Source organism: Physeter macrocephalus, chromosome 6 (genome assembly GCF_002837175.3).
Source record: "Physeter macrocephalus isolate SW-GA chromosome 6, ASM283717v5, whole genome shotgun sequence".
In the NCBI taxonomy this organism is placed as follows: domain Eukaryota; kingdom Metazoa; phylum Chordata; class Mammalia; order Artiodactyla; family Physeteridae; genus Physeter; species Physeter macrocephalus.
Window position 1 is genome coordinate 82,980,825 of NC_041219.1, and position 23,346 is coordinate 83,004,170.

The window sequence follows — 23,346 nt, forward strand, 5'->3', positions numbered from 1 at the left end:
TGGTTGAGAGTCCGCCTGCCGATGCAGGGGACACGGGTTCGTGCCCCGGTCCGGGAAGATCCCACATGCCGCGGACCGGCTGGGCCCGTGGGCCGTGGCCGCTGGCCCTGCGCGCCCGGAGCCTGTGCTCCGCGGCGGGATAGGCCACAGCGGTGAGAGGCCCGCGTACTGCAAAAAAAAAAAAAAAAAAAAATATATATATATATATATATATACTTTCCTACCCAAATCTTATCTCAAGTAGATGGTAATCTCCTTGAAGGACAAATGAATGCATTCTGCTTCTCTCTTTTCCTGTGGTACCAATCATAGAATAGTATACCTGATACGTGTTACTTGAGAGTTTATACTTGATAAGTGTTACCTGAGAGTTTAATTTTAGTCTAATATTGGTGCGTATTTAAATATATGGTAATCTCCATTACATAAAATTTATATTTTACTTACTCTGAAATAGTCCATAATAAATATATATTAACAAGCAGCATTTAAAAGAGCCAGTGGAAATTGCATGTTAAATTTATGTTTGAATATAATGCAAAACCAGAGGGCCACACAGTATTTCATTTAAAAATACCCTCATGGTTACCTATGATAAGGCACAGTGCTGTGCATGATATATGAGAATGGTTACATGGAATTGGTAGACTTGTGACTTTATCCCGCTTTATTGCAGACTTGTTCCTTTTTTTTTTTCATTTTAAAATGGCATATTTTCCTGTGTGGCACCAAGAAATAAAACCCACCATAAAGAGAACTCTTATTCCCCATGAGCTGATGTAAAGCAGCTTACTTCTAATCGCCGCAATGCATCATAAATTCAAAATAAATTAGTGGCCATTAAGCCACAGGCTCCCCATCATTTGTATTACAAATGATGCTTAGACATCAGGCTTTACTGGAAACTCCTTTCATCTGAAGAATGAAATTGATTCTTTAGCCAAAGCACATTAAAATGATCCAATGAAATACACGGACTTCATGAAGGATATATAGCATGTTATGCTGGTGATGAGAATATTATTTAGGTTTCCTAGTAGTAAAAGCATTTCTTCCATTATAAAAACGATGTTTCTGAGGTAGAAATTAAATATGTCTCAAATCAAAATGACTTTTCAGGAACCTAGCAGTGGTATACTACTTACACGTTAGCTGTTTGCCACCTAAATCACAAAGCACACAGAGACCATTCAAAATACATTCGTGAGCTGTAAAAGATAATTTTGCTTTCACTTTTATATCATGTTTTAAACTCTTTTCAAGATGATTTAATTATACAGGAAATGTATTGGGTTTTACTATTGGTGTCATAGAAAAGGAAACTTCCAGCTGAATTTTAAGAAACTAGAGAGTAATGCATGAATGTATGAATTTATAGCAATATATGAGGATTTAAAAAACAAGGTTATAAATCTCATGAAACAACACTTCTTAATCTTGTCATAATTTTTCTTTCAAATATAACTTTTGAACAGTATCTAATTACATAAATAAAATAATTACAATAATCTAAACCATCAAAGTCTCCAAGTCCACATCACCAATTATAATCTTAAGGAAATTTTAGGAATATCTGTGATTAACCTGAATCTCTGATTACTGTGTGAATTCCCTCTATAGCCAGAAAGTCAGGTTTGAATTGAGACAACTGGCAGCATTTGCACATTAAGGGTGTAAAATTACCATTTAAATATGTTTGTTCACCTCCTAGATCCCTTCTTCTGTCTCCCTAGTGTGGCCAACCTCAGGGATGTCTTTCACTTACTAGTGAGAATAAACTGCATACTTCTTCAACCAAGACATTTAAAAAATGATCTCTGGGATTTCCCTGGTGGTGCAGTGGTTAAGAATCCTCCTGCCAATGCAGGGGACATGGGTTCGAGCCCTGGTCTGGGAAGATCCCACATGCCATGTGCCACAACTACTGAAGTTCGAGCTCCTAGAGCCCGGCTCTGCAACGAAGAGTATCCCCCGCTCGCCACAACTAGAGACAGCCCACGCACAGCAACGAAGACCCAACACAGCCAAAAATAAATAAATTTTTTAAAAAGTGATCTCTTATGTCAACTCTTACAGAAATCAGCTCTTCATCCAACACCCTCTCTTTTGCAAGATAGATGCTGGCAAGAGTGGGTAAGAAGGCCTAGAGCTAACCAGTCTAGGAGGGTAACTGGCTCTCACTTAAGCACTCAGTCACTTTAATGGAGTGAACGGTGAATTATAAAGGGAGGGGTCAGTATGGAATGTCAGTTCAACTTTTATGAAGTCCCTTATAAAGCAGCAGAAAAATAAGAACCTTGGGTATTTGAGAAAATTAAGAAATAAAGGAAGGAGGAGGTTGGAACTCCCTGAGAAGGGCAAAAGTATGAAGACAAGGCAGTTAAAAGTCACACATTATACTTTAGTCATAGACGGTCCTCCTCCACCCTTTCAAGTACCTGCTTTGGCTTATTTCCTTTAGAACCCATAAAGATTCAAGAACCATTACATTTCTGACATACGGACTCAAAAACTAACATCTTAAAGTACATTACATGCTAATGAGGCCTTTCTCCAATATATGTATATTTGCATGGCAGCACCTTTTCAGTGTATGAAGACCTTCACTCTTCTGTTTATTCCATTTGACTTCTCACAAAAATCAGTAATGAATAAATATCACTGAAAATTGGATGAAGGCAGTCAAAAAATACAAACTTCTAGTTATAAGATAAATAAATACTAGGAATGTAATGTACAGCATGATCACTATAATTAACATTGCTGTATGTTATAGATGAAAGTTGTTGAGAATAAATCCTCAGAGTTCTCATCACAAGGAAAAAAAATGTTTTTCTTTTGCTTTTATTTTGTATCTATATGAGATGATGGATGTTCACCAAACTTACTGTGGTATCATTTCATGAGGTGTGTCAGTCAAATCATTATGTTGTACACCTTAAACTTATACAGTGCTGTATGTCAATTATATCTCAATAAAACTGGAAAAAATTAAAAATAAATATCACTTGAAAAATCATTATTTTACAGTGGAAAAAACCAGATTCTCACATTGGCTCAAGGACTTGTCTGGAATCACAGCTCCCAAAGGTGGAGTTGAGGTTTGACCCTATGACTTTTACCTTACGGTGAAATGTACAGTACTAGGAAATAGTATTTATTTATATTTTAGAAGAGCAGCACCCAGTCATTTTCAGAGCACTGTCTGGGTTGGGTGTGTGTCACATGATCTCTGTGTAAAGAGCCAGGAACTGCACGCTAACCACAGTAGAGATGAATAGGTCAGGCTCAGAGTTTAGGTGCCTTGCATGAGGGTCACATAGCTAACCAAGAGTAAAGACTAGAATGTAGTCTTTTTATTTTAAGTCTAAAGTGCTTAGATAGCCAATGAACTCAAGGATTGGAAAAAGTAGAGATAAAAGTTAATGAGACATAGCTGGGACTCTTATCCTGCTGCCAAAGACTTCAAAGCACCGAGCTTGGGGCTACGAGGCTTGCTTTCCTACAACTAGTCCTGTGATCTTATGCCAGTCATTTAACCTTTTAAACTTCAGTTCTGTAACCTAGAAAATGATGATCATATCCTTCCCCAAACTCAAAAGTTGTTCAAAATTCAAATGAGGTAATGCGTATTAAAGAATGTTAGAAATTTTAAAATGCTACACAAATATAAAATATCACTGCTTTTTGTCACTTAATTTAAGGTTTTCTGAAAAAGTCTTAAGGGTAGCTTCTTCTTTGACTCAGTTTTGAACATATATAAGAATAAAATATCTAAACATGTTTGAGCTTGAATATTTTGCATTTAACTTGTAGTATGCATTATTAACTATTTATTCTATAAACGGAATTAGATCGGCCCCTCCATCACACCAAAGAAAACAAAACAAAACAAGAAAAGATACTTGGCTTGAAGATATTTAGAACCTGTGCAGCAGAAATTTAATCAACTTATTTGCTTTAGATTACACTTTCATGATTATTTATTTTGTAGAGTGATAGATTTTCCTCCCCTTTTGTTTATGATCTATAAAAAGAGCTCTCTATGGGTCTTGGGCTCTATATAGGAAGGCTGGATGGATAAACACTGCTGTAGATAGCATAGGTGGTGAAGAGACTTCAGAGTTTGAAAGTTCCTCAGCTCTTTTAAGAGTCATATTTCAGTGGAATAGAAAAGTACTAAACCGTTCCATTCTGAGAAGCATGTAGTTCAAGAGAGAGTTGCTGAGCATAAATATGCCACCTGGAATCTGAACACATCTCTGAATAAATTAGGAAAAGAAAAAGTAAAATATATGGACTTGTTCCAGATACTCAGGCAAAATGTCTGAAATATGTCCATCAACCTAGTGCTCCTTAGCTAAGTCATTCTCTATGTTTTTTGGTGACTTCCTTGGTTTACTTAATAATACTGCTTTTTGCTTTACCAATATTTTACTCAGTTGCAACTACATAACAGTGAGTCTAATATATACTCACTTAATTCTCACACTTAAAATGTATTTATATACTAGCATAGGAAATAGAGAAAAATTTTGGAAACTCCAGCAGTTTATCATTTTAGGAGCTGTGTTTCCTGGTTATTTTTAATTTTAGAGAGCCCAGGGTTTTAGAGCAGATTTAAGAATATTTATGTGGATGGGACTAAAAGATTGAGTTCTTTTTGGTAGATGGTGCTCACAGAGATGTACCTAAGTAAGTGTTGCAGGATTTTTTCCGTTTGTATTAGGATCCCAAAGAACACTGACTACAATAAGGAAATGTGGTAGCAATAAGTGATGTGGACACCTGCAGGGTAAGCCTTCAACCATTCCTGGTAGATGTGGAGCTAACAGTTGAGAACCTCTCTCCTGAAAATTAATCTAGATTCCCACAAGTAGTTGGGTCACAACTGACCTCCGTGTAGACGCTGCAGAGTTTGTTCACAAATGTGAAAGCTTGAAGGCCACCAACTACAACAAAAGTAGATTCTCAATAATTATCAATAATTTTAAAGAATGAATCTCTTTCCAGACCTACTTTTAACTTTTCTCACAGAAGCAGACAACTGGAGAGCACTACCTAGGTATCAAAGTCAGCTACGGTGTCAGCAAGCCTTATCGTGCTATTTGAAAGCTGTGTTTAGCTTCTTCTGAACTATCATTCTGTTTTCAGATGCCTACTTTGATCCGGCTGCGTTTAAGTGATGAATAACAACTTGGTCTAAGTGAAAAATTAGTGAAACAAATCTGATTACAAGGTGAGAATTCATCCCTTTGTTACATGACCACTTTAAAAACCATAAAGGCATCTGATTAATAAAACCTTCTAACTATAAAACTCTTCAACTTTACTAGGATGAAAAAAAAAGTTGGGCTTCCTGTAGAGAAAGGTGAGTCATAAAAGCTTTAGTTTTCACAGATAATTAAAGAATTAAGGCTATAAAATTATAATCAAATGAAAGGAATGAAAATGTTGAATTAATAATGTTATGGGAATTAGAAAATGACATTTCATAAAAAGAAACAAAAGAGACACAGAGAGAGTGAAGACACCATTTTTCCAGACAATAATTTTTCTTTTTTTGTCACAGAAGACTTACACAAAGAAGTCAGAAAGAGACGATGGGGAAAGGGAAGGAAATACCCACTTGACCTGCCTGGTAATCAACTATTATTATTGGTTATAATACCAATAGATAACCTCACCTCCTATGGGTTTTCTAAAATTGTGTAGCTTTTAATATTAAGCTCAAAATTAAGAAAAAATGACTTTAAGGGGAAAATTGGATAATTATGAACTTAATTATCCAAACCACGCACAGGCATGATTAATGAGAATGTGTTAAGTATCCACTGATGATACATATGGGGCATGACTTTCGCCCAACTTAATGGCACCACTAACAATCTGAAGTGGAAAAGTACTTCACAATTTTTAATTTACAAAAATGAATTATAAGGTAAAAGTTAAGACAAACTGGAAAAACAACCTCAGACAAATATCTAGGTAGGGCTTGTACCTATGTGATATTTCCTTATTTCAGAAGTTGGTAAATTTTCAGAATTTCTAGGTTTCTACTTTCTTGTGTAATAGAAAAAGAAAAGTACACCACAATATATAGAAGTGTGGGTCCCTTCAGGGGAAAATATGGCTGAATATCATCCCATAGGTCTCACAGCGTGGCTGTCATAATCTAGAACATTGTTTGAGGATAGGTTCTGAGTCTTATAAACTCAAATTCTATTTTTGTCAGTAATCTAAGAGCATATTCATCACCTCTGGGCAAACTCATTTTGACTATTTGCCATGCTAGTTCAAGCCATCATCATTTATTGACAGACTGTTAAAAGCTGCCAGCCATTAACACAGCCATCAGGGATATACCCTGTGAGTAGCGAAGAGGAGAATATGCAGTGGATGCCTCCATGTCACAAAACGAAATATTTAGGAACAGAGAACTAGAATTGAGTGAGTGCCTGCACTCTTCTATCTGGTCCTAGTCCAATTTGCATCAAATCCTTGTTCATTCTAATCACCTTAGAAGTGATCTTTCATAGCCCTGCCGTTCTATCAAATCTATCACCTGATACTCTATTCTCTACCTTTCTCCTGTGCACTATGGAGCTCCCATGTTTTGTCTGTTTGTTTTTTGTTGTTTTGGCTTTTTAGAGTGTCATGGCTGTTCCATTATAAAACTACTTCCCTTGATGCCCTTTCAATTGTAAAATATTTTATCTCCCACGGAAGTACTAAGGGCCAGGAGGGTGCATATATGTTCCCCCTGTTTTCTATCAACCTCTAACCTCCCTATCCAGCTTTTATAAATCTGTGCTTCTTTGAAGCTATTTCCATCCAGTTATGGCAACTTCTCCAACCTCCTTTTTGCTATTGTCTGTTGTCACCTGAAAGTGGCACCCACTCACTTTCACGGCTGGCTCCTGGCAAAGAGTCTATCTCTACCTCACTGCCGATCATCTTTCTTAGGAACATCAATATGCATGTAGCTTTGTAGTTTCTTGACCTTTTTATTTCCCCTGACCTTTTGACTTTCTTTCTCTTTTTTGTCGAATTCTACCTCAATGATGCACTGAATGGTCATAAGTTGGAATTTGTCATCAAACACTACGGCACTACCTTCCCCCCACAATTCAAATGTAAACATCCCCCTCACCAACCTGAACCTTTCATTTCACTTGCTCTTACTCTCACTCTGAACAATTTCTCAGTCTCATTAAGGTTTCCAGTCCGTAGATGCTATTGCTTCCCCCTCCAACCTCCAACATTTATCAAGTTCTCCTACACTTCTTTCCCTTGTAGATTTTAAATTGGATGGTTAATGCTTATAACAACTCCTTCAAAAGCATCCTTGACTCATTTACTCCTTCCTCCGTAATGTTTATCTGGAAAATACCTAACTCAGCATGAACTCAGGCAGGTTCCCCTTCCCACACTTACACTAAGGACATGAAAATTGGTGTAGAAAAATCATAAAACTGTCCTGACTGGTGCCTTTAAATTTCATGATCTCAAACTGCAAATGGAACCTCAACAGTGTCCCAGTGCTGCTATATACTTTTCTAATAATCCAGCTTTACCGCCCTCTGGGATTTCACACACCACTCTCTCTGTCCTCAAAGCACCCGTCCTCCCTCTTCGAGCACCCACCTCTCCACAGTCAGCCTATGGAGACTGGAGAAGTCATCACAGGGATTAACTCACCTTTCCATGTCTAAACACCAGACTCTACCTAAACATGCACTCATATTCATCCTCAATACAACATTTATATCCACCTCATATTTTCAATAATCTTGCTAACAGAAGTGTACTACTCAGTATCAGTTGGCTAAAGTCCCTTCACCATTGGACAGTGTTTGGATAGATACTGACAAGTTTTGCCTCATGACCACTCCTTTTGAGTATCATTCTTACTTAGATGAATAAAAGGATTTAGTATGATTACTACTACAGCCTAGAGGTTCTTTCTTATTATTTAAGGTGACTTTCCATATCTCTATTCTGATCCATTTATGCATTGGCCATAAAATATACATCTCTGGACAATCTTATTTCCAAATATTGTATCATACAGAGTTCCCAATTTTTTTTTTCCAGAAATGTAAGTAATGATTACTGAGTGCTGAGTTTGGGGAGGAGTTGAATTGAGGGTACTAGGTCTTAGGATAAATGGAGCAGAGCACAACCTGTACCACCACAGCCAGCTACGCTGAGAGCCTGAAGATGGAGGATCCAAGACTAGAAGTCAGGTTTCCTGGTGCCCAGTTCAGTATCCTTTTAATTTTCAATATTATTTACTAACTTGCTCACTATTAACAGTCATTAAAATCTAGTGGATCAGAAATTGGCCAATAAGATTTTAGACCATATAATTTGAAATCAAGCTACTTAAAAGGCAGTGAGATTAGTGAGAAGAAACATAATTTCTGAAATCAGTATCTTTCCCTCTCTTCCTTTTTTTCTCTACCTTTTCTTTCCTTTCTATCCTTTAAACTGGAACATCTACTTAAAAGTCATATACTTACATTTGATAGTATGGTGGGAGGGAGATGCAAGAGGGAGGAAATATGGGGATATATGTACATGTATAGCTGATTCACTTTAAAAAGAAAAAGCCATATACTTAGTATGTCTATCAATATATACCTAAAAACTTTAAATATTCTGTTTTCAAAACAGTTAAAAATATTGATTAAAAAACACAGTTTGACCAATTGAAAATAGCTATTCTTTATATTCCAAAGACCTTTCCCAAAGGAGTTTCAAGTTGCTTTTTTTAAACATCTTTATTGGAGTATAATTGCTTTACAATGGTGTGTTAGTTTTTGCTTTACAACAAAGTGAATCAGCTATACATATACATATAGCCCCATATCTCTTCCCTCTTGCGTCTCCCTCTCTCTCAAGTTGCTTTTAGTTTAGACACGAATGCTGCTGGAATTCAGGGTACCATTCTGGTAATCCATAGGTACAAGGCAACCCAAATTAGCCACATGTACTCATCCCTCACTATAACTGAGATAACTTTAAACATAGGGGAAAGATTAGATTGAGGTGAAAAATGCTTCTGAACTCTACCCTCTAACTAATGGTTTTGATCTCTTTCTCATAATCTGAACTCTACTGGAATGGTTTAGTCCACATTCCTTCTGTGGTCTGTTGAGACCACGCTAAACACAATGTGGCAATTTGAGTGACCTCTCTAAAAAGAAAGATGTTATGTTTTGAACAGTGCCAAGTAAACTGTCAACACTCAAAAAATAAATTACAGTAATAAGAACATGTAGGAGGCAGTTCAGGGAGAAACAAGTGAAATGTCTAAAAGGCTGAGGGACTGATTTACGAGGGCTGATTAAGAGAACAAAAAGTGAATAGGTTGATCAAACAATACTAAGGAAGGTGACGGAATAACAGCTCATATTTTTTGAAAGAAAGGCTTAAACATATTGAAAAGTAAAAGCATTTATTATTCACCAAGTAGGATAATAATAATAATCACTATATAGCTGACATTTCTTTAGCATAGTTTTCAAAATACATCTGACATATCTCAGAGTATAATTAAGCAGTACAGAAATTATTTGAAATCCATAAGACATTTTTTTTGTGGTGGTGAAAATAATTTGACCGAGGGAAGTTATTTCTTATGGAAGAAAGTTATTACAATTTCTTTTCATAGGAAAGGTGGAGATTGACCTCACAAGGAGAAGTAATCCTTAAAGAATGAAACATGGCATCACAAAAGCCTGGAAGTCAGAAGCAGATGTCCTCAGCCTACCACTGCCTCTGTCTGGATGGCTTTGGAAAACTCATAAATTTCTTAGTCTGTTTTTTTATCTGTAAAGTAAAGCAGCAGTAGAGTGAAGAAAACCTTCCTTCACTTTGTAAAGGTTTATGAATTTGTGTAATTATGATTCAAAGTGTGAACTATTTCTTGGAATGATATTAAATTATATGGAGTTGGAAGTGGGTTTTAGCCATTTAATATTTAGAGTTTAATGATAAGCTATACAATAATATGACATTAACAGAAACTCAACAACAACATTCTATCTATTTAGTTATGAATATGATCAAAGAATTATTCTCTGTATCTCTGTGATTAAATATGGATGTGTTCTTGAGAAAAAGCATTTATTCAACAATATTTTTGGAGATATACTATTATCCTTTGGCCCTGGAATTTCAATAGCTATCATTTTTTAAGCAATTTGTTACATAGTAGGAAGTATACTACACTTTCCATAGTCTAATTTACTAGTATTTTCATAAACTAAAAATGTTCTATTATCATCTTTATTTCACAGGTAAAAAACTTATATAGGACTTTCCGTCATTGTTTTACTCAAGTGCAGAAATTCCACCTACATCTCAATTTTAAAGAAATTATCCCTAAAAGGCAAAAAGACCCTCCACCAATCTCTTTAAACGGACTTTTAATAAAAATAGTCTAATGACAATATTAACTGCTTATAATGATCCATATAATTAAATTACAGTCACATGTATGCCTTAAATTCCAACCCCATTTTATTCATTTTTATTTATTTATTAATTTTTGCAACTCGACAATCATCTCAGATATAAGCACCCAACTAGTTCCAGCAAGTCCACTCTAAATTCTATCATATAAAACACAACATATATTTACCTGGGAAGTAATACATCAGATTAGCAAGTTTCAATTATAATTCTCTTTTAATTGTTTATCATTGTTAGAGAAGCCTGAAGACTAACCTCAAGAAAGAACTGAAATGTGGTTTTTAAGCACCTTGTCAATATTAATGTTATTATGCTTATTTAATAACTGTATTTTCTTCTTTCCTTATAGATGTATGTGCCTGAAAACTGATATTGAACTATGACAATAAGCTTAGCCTTCAAGGGAGACACATGATATGTTCTTTGGCTGGTGTGAAAGGGGAAACGGCACCCTGCTTTACCATGTTAACAGTACTCTTTCTTCCACTGTCACCTAATCCTCAGCACTAGAATGAGATGGACACAAAAGCTGTATTGAGGATGTAAGAGAAGTTGCTCTGCACTTCCACGGCCTTTCAGGTGTTTCTGCTCTAAAATTTTCTTGGAAGATGTATACAACCTTTTATGAAGCTGATGAGATATCTATAATATTAAAATCATATAGATGGATATTCTATGCCATAGACATTATTTATACATATATTCTTTATCGCCACAATTAAAATTTTCATTGTCAGTTTTTATAACCTGCATGCCTGTTTAGGAATGAAAAAGAAGGATTTGTAAAATATTCACTAACTATAAGCCAGAAATCCCTTTTTGTATACCTAAAAAGAAAGGCAATGGACATTTTAAAAAAAGCAATGCAAGCAGGGAAACAACAGTTGAAAACAACTATTATTTTAGAACTTCGTAATAGAAAATAGTTGAAGGATTTGCAGAATTTATGAGTATCTTCTGCTTACACTATGACCTCATAATAGCACACAAAGCCATATTATGCAATGCCTTGTGCTCAAAAATCTCACGTTTCCACATTTTATGTTACAGAAGGAATTAATTTTGAATATGGTCTCTGTTGCCATTATACTAAAATATCAATTCTTTCTAAACATTTCAAATCCTCTCTGTCCTCCAGGAAGTCTCACTATTCCCCTTTATACCAACTATTCCTTTGACCATTAAGGCTGCCTTTTATGTTTTCTCTCTATTCTCACAGCAGTTCATATTTTTGTCTTTAGAAGTATCCCACAGATTTAATAAGTTTTACTTCTCTTTTGTCTTAACTGGATGAAACTCCTTGTCAGGGACCATGTCTTTTTCATTTTGGGACATCAATATATAGCATAATTCCTGGCACACAGAAGAGCTCAATACATGTTTATTAAATGAAAGAAAAAAATATGAATGAAGAAATTTGGGTTCCGAGAACGTAACTGACCCTGAAAATCACACCATTATTGAGTACCATAGCCAGGAAGAGAATCCAGTTTTTCATGGCTTATTTTATGATTTTTACAATAATTTTGACAATGATCCATTTGTTCATTCCTTCAAAATATTAAGCACCTACTACGTTCTAGGGCATATCTACCCACTGGGGATATAACAGTGAACAAAAGAGGGAAAATAATCCCTGTTCTCGTGAGGATATTCCAGTGGGGGGGGCGGTGAAAGTTTATCTTTTAAACATGCACTGTCCAACAGGATAGCCATTAGCCAACTGAGGCTTTTTAAATTTAAATTAATTAAAATAAAATACAATACAAATTCAGTTCCTTTCTCAAACTAACTTCATATCAAGCGTTCAGTAGCCACATGTGGCTAATAGATAACATACACTGGACAATCAGATTTAAAGGACATTTGTATCATCACAGAAAGCTTTCTAATAAAAAAACTACTTGTGACAAGTGCTACAGAGGGGAAAAATAATGCAAGGACAGAGGACAGAACTGTGTGGATGTGATGTTGAAATTTTAGATAGGATAGCTCTAGACGGCCTCTCTGGGAAGGTGAATTTTGAGTAAAGACCTGAAAGAAGTGGAGGCATGGGGGTAGCCATACTATAAATGATATTCATCAGGGGAATGCAATTCCAGGTAAAGGGAAGAACAGGTACAAATCCCGGAGGTGAAAGCATGTCCCCATGGGGCTGGCATAGCTTAGGGACAGCAGGTGGATCAGTGTAGCTGAGCGGAGTGAATAAAAGGGAGAATGATGAGGTCAGGCAAGTAACGAAGGAGAGGTGATATTCAGAGTGAGATGGGAAGCTTTGGAAGCTTAGGGTAGGTCTGCAGAGAGGAGGGACAAGATTGGACTTAGGTTCCAACAGAATTTCACTGGCAGCTCTATTCAGAAACAGGGACACCAAATCATAGGCTACAATAATAATCTGGCCCACAAATAACCATGCCTTGGACCAGGTAATGGCAGCAGAGGCAGTGAGAGGTGATCAAATGTTGGATTTGTTTAGAAGGTAGAACCAAAAGATGGGCTAAGTGGGATTAAGAAAAAACAAAACAAAAACAGAGAAATCAAGGATGGCTCCCATCTTTTTGGCCTCATCAACAGGTTTGGGGAAGAATTTCAGGAGATCAATTTTAGATAGCTTAAGTGAGAATGCCTATGAGGCTTTTGAGTGGAACTGCTGAAGAGATGCTTCATACATAGGTCTAAAGTTCAGGAGAGACTGGGACTGGAGACATAAATGTGGGAGATTTGGGGGGCATCAATTTATAAATAATAGCTCAAGTCATGAGAAAGTGTGAGTCACCTACACATCAAGTATGTGTGGAAAAAGAAAAGATACAGGAGCTGACCTTTCCATGTTGAGAGTTTAAGGAAATACATACAAGAAATAAATACCAAGATGCCATTTGTGGCTAATGGCATCAAAAGAAAAGACACAAGTGTGGTCTTTTACAAGTAAAATTAAGAAATTTGAATAAAAGAGAACAATCACTACTATATCAAATGCTGCTGAAAGGTCCAGTATAATGAGGACTGAGAAATGACCTTAACTAAACTGATAACATGGAAGTCACGATTGATCTCGAAAACAGCAATTTCAGATGAGTGGTGGGGACAAGAATCTGATTAGAATGGGGGCAAAGAGATGGGGAAGAGATAAACTAGAGATACTAAATACAGCAACGTTTTAAAGACGTTTTGCTTAAAGAGGAGGAAATAAATAGAGTGTGGTTGACAGAAAATATGGGTCTAGAGAATGTTTTTCATTTGTCTTGTTTCATTTTTTTCCCAAGTTGGAAGATGAAATATCATGTTTGTGTGCTATGGGAATGATTCTCTTGTAAAGACACTATTGTTAATGAAGGCGGGAGAAGAAAGAATTTCATCTGTAGTGATGAACAGGTGAGAGATAAAAGGTGAAGCACATGAGTAAAGGGGTTGGCCTTAGTTGGGATGCCGACAGTACAGGTGAGAAGGTAAAGTATACAGGCTCAGATGTACACAGGTGGGAAAATGTGGTGTAAAGCATGTGACAGTTCTTCTGATTACTTCAACTTTCTGAATGAAGTAAGAATCAAAGTTATCACTTGGGATAAAGAATGAAGGAGGAGGGGGAAGGGATAAATTAGGAGTTTGGGATTAACATATACACATTACAATATATAAAATAGATAACCAACAAGGAGCTACTGTATAGCACCGGGAACTATACTGAATATTTTGTGCTAACCTATAAGGGAAAAGAATCTGAAAAAATAGACATATATGTATGTATAACTGAATTGCTTTGCTGTACACCTGAAACTAACGATATTGTAAATCAACTATACTTCAATGAAAAAGTTTAAAAGAAAAGAATAAAGGAGGAGATGATAGTGGACTTGAAGAATGAGAAGTCAGTGAGAAATAATCATCTCATGGAATGGGAGAGAGGCTGGGTTAGAGCAACAGAAAATAGAGTATGGTTACCAGGCAGCTTAAGGGCCTTCTTGAGATTACCGATCATCAGTTAAGAGACCAGTACATCCTGCAGCATGTTTTTCCTCAGTTACATTGAGCTGTGAAGATGCAGGCACTGAGCAGGTGAAGAACCAGCTTTAACCAATTCTAGTTTCATCAAGGCATGCAGGAAAATGGGTAGGTAGGTAAACAAGTTGAGAATGTATGCAAAGAAGTGATAATCATTGAATCTGCTATTTAACTAAGTAAGGAGGGTAAAGATGGCATGAGGGGAGCACTGATAAGTGTGGCAGTATCAATACATAGATGGATAGTACCAGTGTGCTGAAGGATTACTAGAGTTGGGGAGTAAAATACAAGAAAATTGAGATTACGAAGGGTTTAAAAGTTACTGGTAATGGCAAGTTTAAGAATGTGAACATCGGAGTTAGGTTCTCATTGGAGAGGGACTGAATGATGATGGTGATGATAACTACTACTTCCAGCACTATCTTTTCTATTACAACAAAGTGTCCGGGTTGGAATCCATAACGTCCTCCCATTTTGTAGAGAAAGTACTAAAGCTTTGAGGGATAGATAACACGCTTCAGGAGATATTAGAAACAGGACATTCCTAGGCCTATCTGACTTCAAAGTTATACTTTTCTCTCTATGTTGTTTTAGTGACATAGGAAGTTCATACTACCATGACTGGTCCTTTTCAATAATAGAAAGATATATTTCTATTGGCATGAGAACTAATGATGCCTTCACAAGTCTGACCATATTCTATTTCAAGAAAACATAGGCCAAATTCATGAACATACGTTAAAGAAAAAAAAAGTGATGTACTGAGAAATTTTAGTCAACTATAAATAGACAAATAACAATAAAGTAAGAAAATTCCAAACTAGGACAAATCTACTCTCCTTCCAATTTTGTATTCTTTTGACAGTGATGCCATAATGGATTTGATGGAATATATGGCTGATGCACATTCCCTCAACCTGGAGAGGAGGAAAGAAAAGGGTAAGGTTCTCATATCACTAAAACTGAAAAGTGAACAGAAATATGAGCATGAAAGTCAGAGACACCAAGGTATGAGTCCCGTTTTCTTGAAAGATTAACATGCTATATTATTCCCAGTAAATTCACAGTTCAACAACCCCAGTATGGGTGAATTGATAAGGAATATATGTTAAATACCTTTGTTTTCATTTATATCTAGATCTACCATTCATGCATTTATCTAAAATTTGATTTGGTTAAAATTTTGGTCTAATTCATTTTTTTATTGGGATCATAAATTCTATTGGCTTATCATTGCCATATTATAAAATTTCCCTTTTTCAGGCTGTCTTGGGCCCTACATTTCCTTCTCTCGCACCGCAATTCCAATATTGTGGAATTTAGTTACAACTATTCACATAATCCATACCCTTCAGGACTTCATATTGTTTTATTCTCTCCCTTTTTAGGCTTGGTATTTCCACCCTATAAAGAGAAAATCTGATTTGTCTGTCTTGATAGCAGAGGTATTCTCTATTTCAAAAACAAATACAGGCTCACAAATATGTGTTTCTGATCCTTTTAGCTTCTCTGAATTTTCTCTGGCCGCATTATGTTACCAAGTATGGTGCTCACTTTGTGTGTCTAGTGTGTTAAAATCTGTTCAGACAATATGCAGCCATTCACAGCAAAAGATGATGGCACACAACAACTTCTCTGCAATTGGGATGGACTTGGCGCCTCACGCATCCCACATGTCCCTTGTTGTCTGCTTGTCCCAGACAACAAGGGACAAAGAAAAGTTTGTTCCAGACAACAAGGGACAAAGAAATTGAGAAACTTTAAAAAGTTTCTCAATCTCTAGATCCATGTCCACTCTGGAAGATGACAGAAATCTGCAACATTGAGAAACGACTCTGTTTCAAAAACAGTTTCTTTAGCCCAGAAGTCAGATTAGCAACTGTCTGTTATTTCTGCCACATGGATTTCACAACTGTCATTTCCACAGCACATACCATTGCATCCTTCCACTAATATCATAACAGCTTACAACCAATGAGATAAAATCTCAAATACTTTTACCTTACTCTGATTTTTTTTTTTCTCCTAATTAATAGGACTAAAAGGTTGCTCTAAATGTTTTTGGTCTCTACATGATTCTTCTTCATCAATGTAAGTCATGGACCTGAACATTGTGTCACCTGGTAGAAGTCTGGAAAAATTAAAAGAAACTCCAAATCACTAACACACACATAATGTTTCTCCTTTCATTATCTGGATTTCACTCATGTTCTTGTTCACAGATCCTTTTCGCTCATCATCTGAAGAGAACAGATGAATCCAAAGTAGATCAAAGTTCTATTTCCTGGGTTTATTCCTCTTTAGCTTTCCGGAAATGCACACTCATTACTGGGGTGCTGAGAAAATATATAGGTTGCTTCCATTTAGTCCTTCAGATGAATCTTTAATCCAATCACTGATTGCATGGGAGGTGAGGCCAAAGAAGAATGACATGAAAAAACACTCTATGACCATCAAACATTCCTAGGGAGTGCAGAGCACATCCTAAGGAGAACAGTGTAAGGCTAGAGAGCACTGCTTCCAAAATCTATCAAAGCTCCCACAGAAGCTGCCCAAAGCTTTCCACTTAATGCCCCCCTAGTGACTAGAAAGATTCTAAGTGTAATTATTATTACTTTAATAGCTTGAGAAATTTATATTCCTCTAGTAAGAACTTCAGTAAAATTGAGGGTGATAATCAATATGCATCACTGTAATCATAAACATTAATGTAAATTAGCCTTGTGATTGTGCAGGCTTATTGCATTCTTAAAAACAACAGATAAAACAATTATAATAAAAATGTTGGGTAACTCCAAATCTTTTCATACAGCACAAGAAACAGTAACTCTACCACAGAAAGTCTATAGGTACGGTCAATCCTCATTATCCTTGGGTTCTGTGTTTTTGAACCTGCGTACTCACTAAAATGTATTCGTAACCCCCAAATCAATGCTTGCAGTGCTTTCACTGTCATCCACAGAGATATGCAGACTGGGGACAAACTGGAACCAGCAGCTACACATGTTCCCAGCTGAGGTCAAAGAAGGTGACACTCTGCCATCTTTTTCCAGCTCTCATACTATAAACTAGTGTCTCCCTATTTAGTGCCACAGTTTCCACACTTTTTATTAGTGATTTTGCTGTTTGAAATGGTCTTCAAGCATAGTGCTGAAGTGCTGGCTAGTGTTCTTAAGCACAAGAAGACTGTGATGCACCTTACAGAGAAAATATATATGTTATATATTTTTCTTTCAGGCATGTGTTATAATGCTGTTTGTCATGAGTTCCATGTTAATGAATCAATGATACATATTAAATACAGTGTCTTTAAACAGAAACGCACATAAAACAAAGTTATGTATTGATCGATTCATGAAACTGTGACCAGCGGCTCGTAGGAACCAAACCCTATATTTCTCTTAGGAGCGGGAGCTCAGTAATCAATACTTCAGTGTCCATGTCAATTTCATAGAACATAACTAACTAATTGGCATAATGAGAATCAACTGTATCTTAGCACATTCGGATTATGAATATGTTCTTAAAATAGAACCAAAGCAGGGAGAGTACTCAGAGTTGTGATCTTGGTATCCTAGATGCCCATCTTCTGATCTCTTCTGTCTGTATGGACACAAAATATGTTGCCCAGGATCATTTCAGTGGACTTTTAGGCCATCAACCACACCTCTCTCCATCTTGCCCTCATGTATTAATCACATTCACCTCCTTTGCTACTAGAACTCTCTATAACTCTTCCCCTTTAGGGATTTCATTTATAGTATTTCTTCTGCTTTGAATACTTCCCTTCCTTTGATTAATGCTGTATCCTCACCCTCAAGTTCAGCCCAAGAAACATTTCCTGATCACAGCTTTGAGATCTGTTTCCTTTTTAATATAGTTTCATGGCAACTACTATGTTTCTTTACTCATGTGTATCATAACTGTTATTAGAGAAAGATGAAAATATCTATTTCATATTCTGTAAGCATGTCTAGTGTCTGATGGCTTGGTGTGGCTTTCCAGTGCCAAGCCACTACTTTGCACATGGTAGATGCTCAAGGTACATCTGTAGGATAAATGAATGAATGAAATTATATAAGGTTTAGTCCCCAATTATGACACTGAATTACCTACACATCCCCACCTCTGATGATCACAAACAAACACTGTGCATAATTGGTATTTCTGCCACAGTTGGGGATCTCATCTCAGGGTCAGATCCATGAATCACACATCTGCATATGTAATTCTAACTGGCCGAGCAAATTCTTGCTCAAGCACAGCCATCTAGATTAATTGTTTAAAAATCTCTCTGGAATAGATCAATTACTCTGCCAAAGTCACTATTTTTGTAAGAAATAAAGAAAAAAGTATTCAAAGGGTATTTCCAATTTTCTAACATAATTTGTCAAACTTAAGTCACTCACAGCACATGAAAATATGAAATTTAATTTTTATAATGTCCTTTTAAGATAGTTAATTGAAAAAAAACTGTTGCATATTCCCAATCCTAATATATATATTGTTTGAGGGGGCAGAGAACGGCTTCTTCTTTTGAAAGAAACATTCATAGAAATAGTTTGCAAATTAACCAATATAGTTCAGGAAAGTATTTCATGCTAGACCTCACTAGGACCTTTTAGAAATTTAACCCACATATATCTATCATAAATCTTTTCTAGTTAGTTAAAGAAGAAAGCATTCAACAAGGACGTGAAAAGTAACTCACAGAATATAAGGGAGGATCAAAAAACAAAAAAAAACAAGCTTGGATGCTGCCATGACAAAATACAATAGACTGGGTGGCTTAAACAACAGAAATTTATTTCTCAGAGTTCTGGAGACTGGAAGTCCAAAGTCAAGGTGCCAGCCAACTTGATTCCTGATGAGAGCTCTCCTCCTGGCTTGCAGACCAGTTGCCTTCCTGCTGTGTCCTCAAATGGACTTTCTTTGGTGTGTGGGCATGGAGAGAAAGAGATCTGTCTCTTCCTCTTCTTATAAGGCCACCAATCCTTCCGGAGTAGGACCTTACACTTATGACCTCATTTAACCTTAGTTACCGCCTAAAAGCCCTATCTTCAAACAGTGATATTGAGGGTTAGGATTTCAACTATGAACTTGCGGAGAAGGCACAATTCAGCAGAGACTAAATCACACTATAAAACGGATTGCTCCAGAGCAGGCATACCAACTGCTGCCACCAATGACCACAGGCCCTACAGCCTATACCACAAGTCGCACTGACTCTCAACACTGACACTATTTCTGTGCTGCTTTTGGATCATGGACTATCTGTAACCATCTCATCTGAATGTGTTCTCTGGGGCATCTGTTTCTTCACATCAGCAGTTTCTGAATCAAATCTGGCCTTGCTACACTGGGTTAATGGGTCCTGGGTACTCTAGGTGAAAGGAATTCTATGAAAGTAAATTTCTGGCTTTTTACCTGGGGAGGCAGGAAATCACGAAGTTAGGAATCCCCTATTTACAGGAAGGATTTTCAGAGATATATGATGGCCCCAAAGAATGATCTATGACCATCTCACCACCTGAGTAGTAGGAGGCATAGGGGAGATGCCACGGCAAATATGAGTAAAGGCCATAGTATTCTTTTAGAACTGATTATTGACCTATTTATTTCTTGCTTCACCCTCTGTTTCCAAACCTTATTGGCACAGGTTGCTCTAGTCAGATTTACTATCTTGCGTGAACCTAATCTGCAGTTTCATTCTATAATGGTTAATATCAAGATCAACACAGGAACACAGGAACAACTACCACGAGTCAAATACTAAACATTCCTAAGCATGGAACTCAGTACTTTCTATACATTATAATCGTTTATTCATGACAACGACCCTGACCAGTGGATACCACATGTACATATACAAACATGTTTTTTGTTTGCAATTTTACAGATGGGAAACTGAGGATCCAGGGTCAAATGCGTGGCCCAAACAACAAAGTGGCCAAGTCCACATTTCATATCTGTTATCTTGGAGCTCATTATTTTAATGGCAATGTTCTTCTGCCTCTCACGGGGCTATTAAGCCATTAATAAACCCTCCAGAGATCCCAGGACTTTGCAGATCGAAGCTCCACTCAAGGGGCCAACTCTTGTCAGGTACAGTTGAGTCCTCCGGTTGGCTACTAAATATTATATTTCATTAGACAATCTGGTATAGGCATTTTGACATATACCTGGATAGCCACTTAGCTATAGAGAAATTATCTAATTGTAAAGTTACTCATGAGTGATTAGTGAAAGCAACATGTGGTTTTATTCTTGGGAAATCATATATTACTCTATTTTTAAAAGGATAGTGAGCAGTTATTGTTTTGTCTCTTCAAAAGCCTTCCTTCCTCTGGGAAGGGTGTCATCCTTCCTTTAGGGAACTGCTCCTTTCCTACGCCAAATACAGAGTTCCACTCAGCCTGCCAATGTTAGCTCCTCATTCATCCACTGCCTGCAGGGGCAGACAAAAGGAGGCCAGACCCTAGCAGTCTTCCCTAGAATTTGTCTAAGTATAATTTAGGGAAGAGAGGCAATCTCTCTCATGTCAAATTCGAGACTGAAATATGAGATGCAGAAGCCGGTAATCATCTTCCTTGTGTCAGGGGGAGGATACCGAAGCAAATAGACAAGGCTACCCCACCAGAAGCAGCAGAGGGGAGAGAGCGATGTGATGGACAGATGGAAATCACCTGCGCTAGTCGACCTGGAAGACTCTGGTACCTGAGTCTCTCCTCTGACCTGTATGCAGGAATGTTTTCTCTTCAGACCTTAGGGGGTTTGAATAAGGGTTCTGTCATTTGCAACCAAAACACATCTGCATAAAATATGTAATGAGAAAATAGTGTATTTTAGAGAAATTTTAAGCCCAAAATCAGGAAAGATATTCTGATTCTTGCCAGGCCATAAATTAGTAAGTAGGCTCTTCTCGTAAGTCCGTAAGTAAAATGTTCACTGTCTAAAGCACACATATCAAACGGGATTTCAGTAAAGTTTCTTAAATTTTCTCTGTTGAAAATAACCTTTCGTAATAATCCAATAGTATGTGGACTGGATTAGCAGGCTTCTGTAGCGAAAGTATCTCCTTGAATAGTCTCAAAGGCCTAAACATACTTGGGATCTGCCCTTGATTTCTGCCTCCTCCATCCCTGCCTTGAGAGGGACAAAGAAAGTTCCATGGGCATTATTTGATCCCTATTTCTGTGCCTTGAAGTGCCTGCCTCTCACTTGTATTCCCATGAAAAATGACAATGGGATTTCCACTTACGACTCTTTTTTCATTTGAGATACTGAAGGCTTCCTCTTCTCTAACAGAGATCTGAAAAAGTAGCATATGTACAAACCTTCTCATGACAGAATATAAGCTCAATGACTAAGGACGTCCCATAGTCTGTTCTAGTCCTTACTTAAAATTTACATAATTTATACTGCAGTTACACAACAATCTAAGCCTTCATGTTTGTACTGATCAGTATAATCTAGGTTTTATTCCACATAACAAAACTGCAGAAGCTTAATAAAAAGTTCTTTCTTACTCATTCAAAGTATAAAGTGGACCAAGGATCTTCCCCTTGTAGCCACATCATATGAAATAAGGTTGTGGGGAAAAGGGAAAAGGAAGATCCACGCCAGCTGGCACTGCCTTGTCCAGGTGTCCAGGGATGACAAACATCCTTCTACTCACATTTCATTGGTCAGAACTAGTCACTTCGGGACTTCCCTGGTGTCCGCCTTCCGCCTTCCGATGCAGGGGACGCAGGTTCTATCCCTGGTCAGGGAACTAAGATCCTACTTGCCACGGGGCAACTAAGCCCACGCGCCTCAACTAGAGAGCCCGCGTGCCACAAATTACAGAGCCCATGCGCTCTGGAACCTGTGCACCACAACTACAGAGCCCACGCTCCACAACTAGAGAGAAAACCTGCAGGCCACAACTAGAGAGAAGACTGGTGTCCAGGGATGACAAACATCCTTCTACTCACATTTCATTGGTCAGAACTAGTCACTTCGGGACTTCCCTGGTGTCCGCCTTCCGCCTTCCGATGCAGGGGACGCAGGTTCTATCCCTGGTCAGGGAACTAAGATCCTACTTGCCACGGGGCAACTAAGCCCACGCGCCTCAACTAGAGAGCCCGCGTGCCACAAATTACAGAGCCCATGCGCTCTGGAACCTGTGCACCACAACTACAGAGCCCACGCTCCACAACTAGAGAGAAAACCTGCAGGCCACAACTAGAGAGAAGCCTGTGTGCCATAATGAGGAGCCCTTCCGCGGCAACGAAAGATCCTGCATGCCACAGTGAAGATCCTGCAAGACCCAATGCAGCCAAAAATAAAATAAAATAAATAAATAAATAAAAGGGAAGCTGGGAAATATTCAAGAGCACATGGAAATTTGGTGAGCAAAATGGTTTCTGCCACACTGCACCATATTTCCTAGGAAAACCTTAGCAATATCTACATTCATGGATGAAAAAATAACCCACCATGGTGTAGGTATAAGAAGTACACAGCCTGCTTGCACAGGGCTGTCCAAGTGTACCTGGTACTTTGGGTACTCTGGGTTTTGTAAAGCTAAGCTGAAAGGCCTAGGTATCTTAATTGCAAGGTTAGAATGAACTTCTTTTCTATCTTAATTGCTGCTAAGATACAGCACTATATGACTTATTTTCATAAGTCTCCTTCATTCTGCAAACATATTTAGAGCACAGAGCAAAATAATATAGTAAGCTTATTTAGACTTTTAAAAGAATAGATGGGGCTTCCCTGGAGGCGCAGTGGTTGAGAGTCCGCCTGCCGATGCAGGGGACACGGGTTCGTGCCCCGGTCCGGGAAGATCCCACATGCCGTGGAGCGGCTGGGCCCGTG

General features: G+C 37.6%; 1 protein-coding gene and 1 long non-coding RNA gene across 3 annotated transcripts in view; one reads left to right on the forward strand and one right to left on the reverse strand.

Moving 5' to 3' along the window:
* The window catches only part of SLC16A7 (solute carrier family 16 member 7), a 184,942-nt gene that overhangs the window by 36,048 nt on the left and 125,548 nt on the right, over nt 1-23,346 (reverse strand). The gene's annotated exons all lie outside the window — the stretch shown is intronic.
* On the forward strand, nt 5,157-5,641 carry LOC129392197 (uncharacterized). The gene is made up of 3 exons (XR_008617684.1): nt 5,157-5,239; nt 5,337-5,371; nt 5,573-5,641. It is a non-coding gene; the product is annotated as an uncharacterized lncRNA (long non-coding RNA).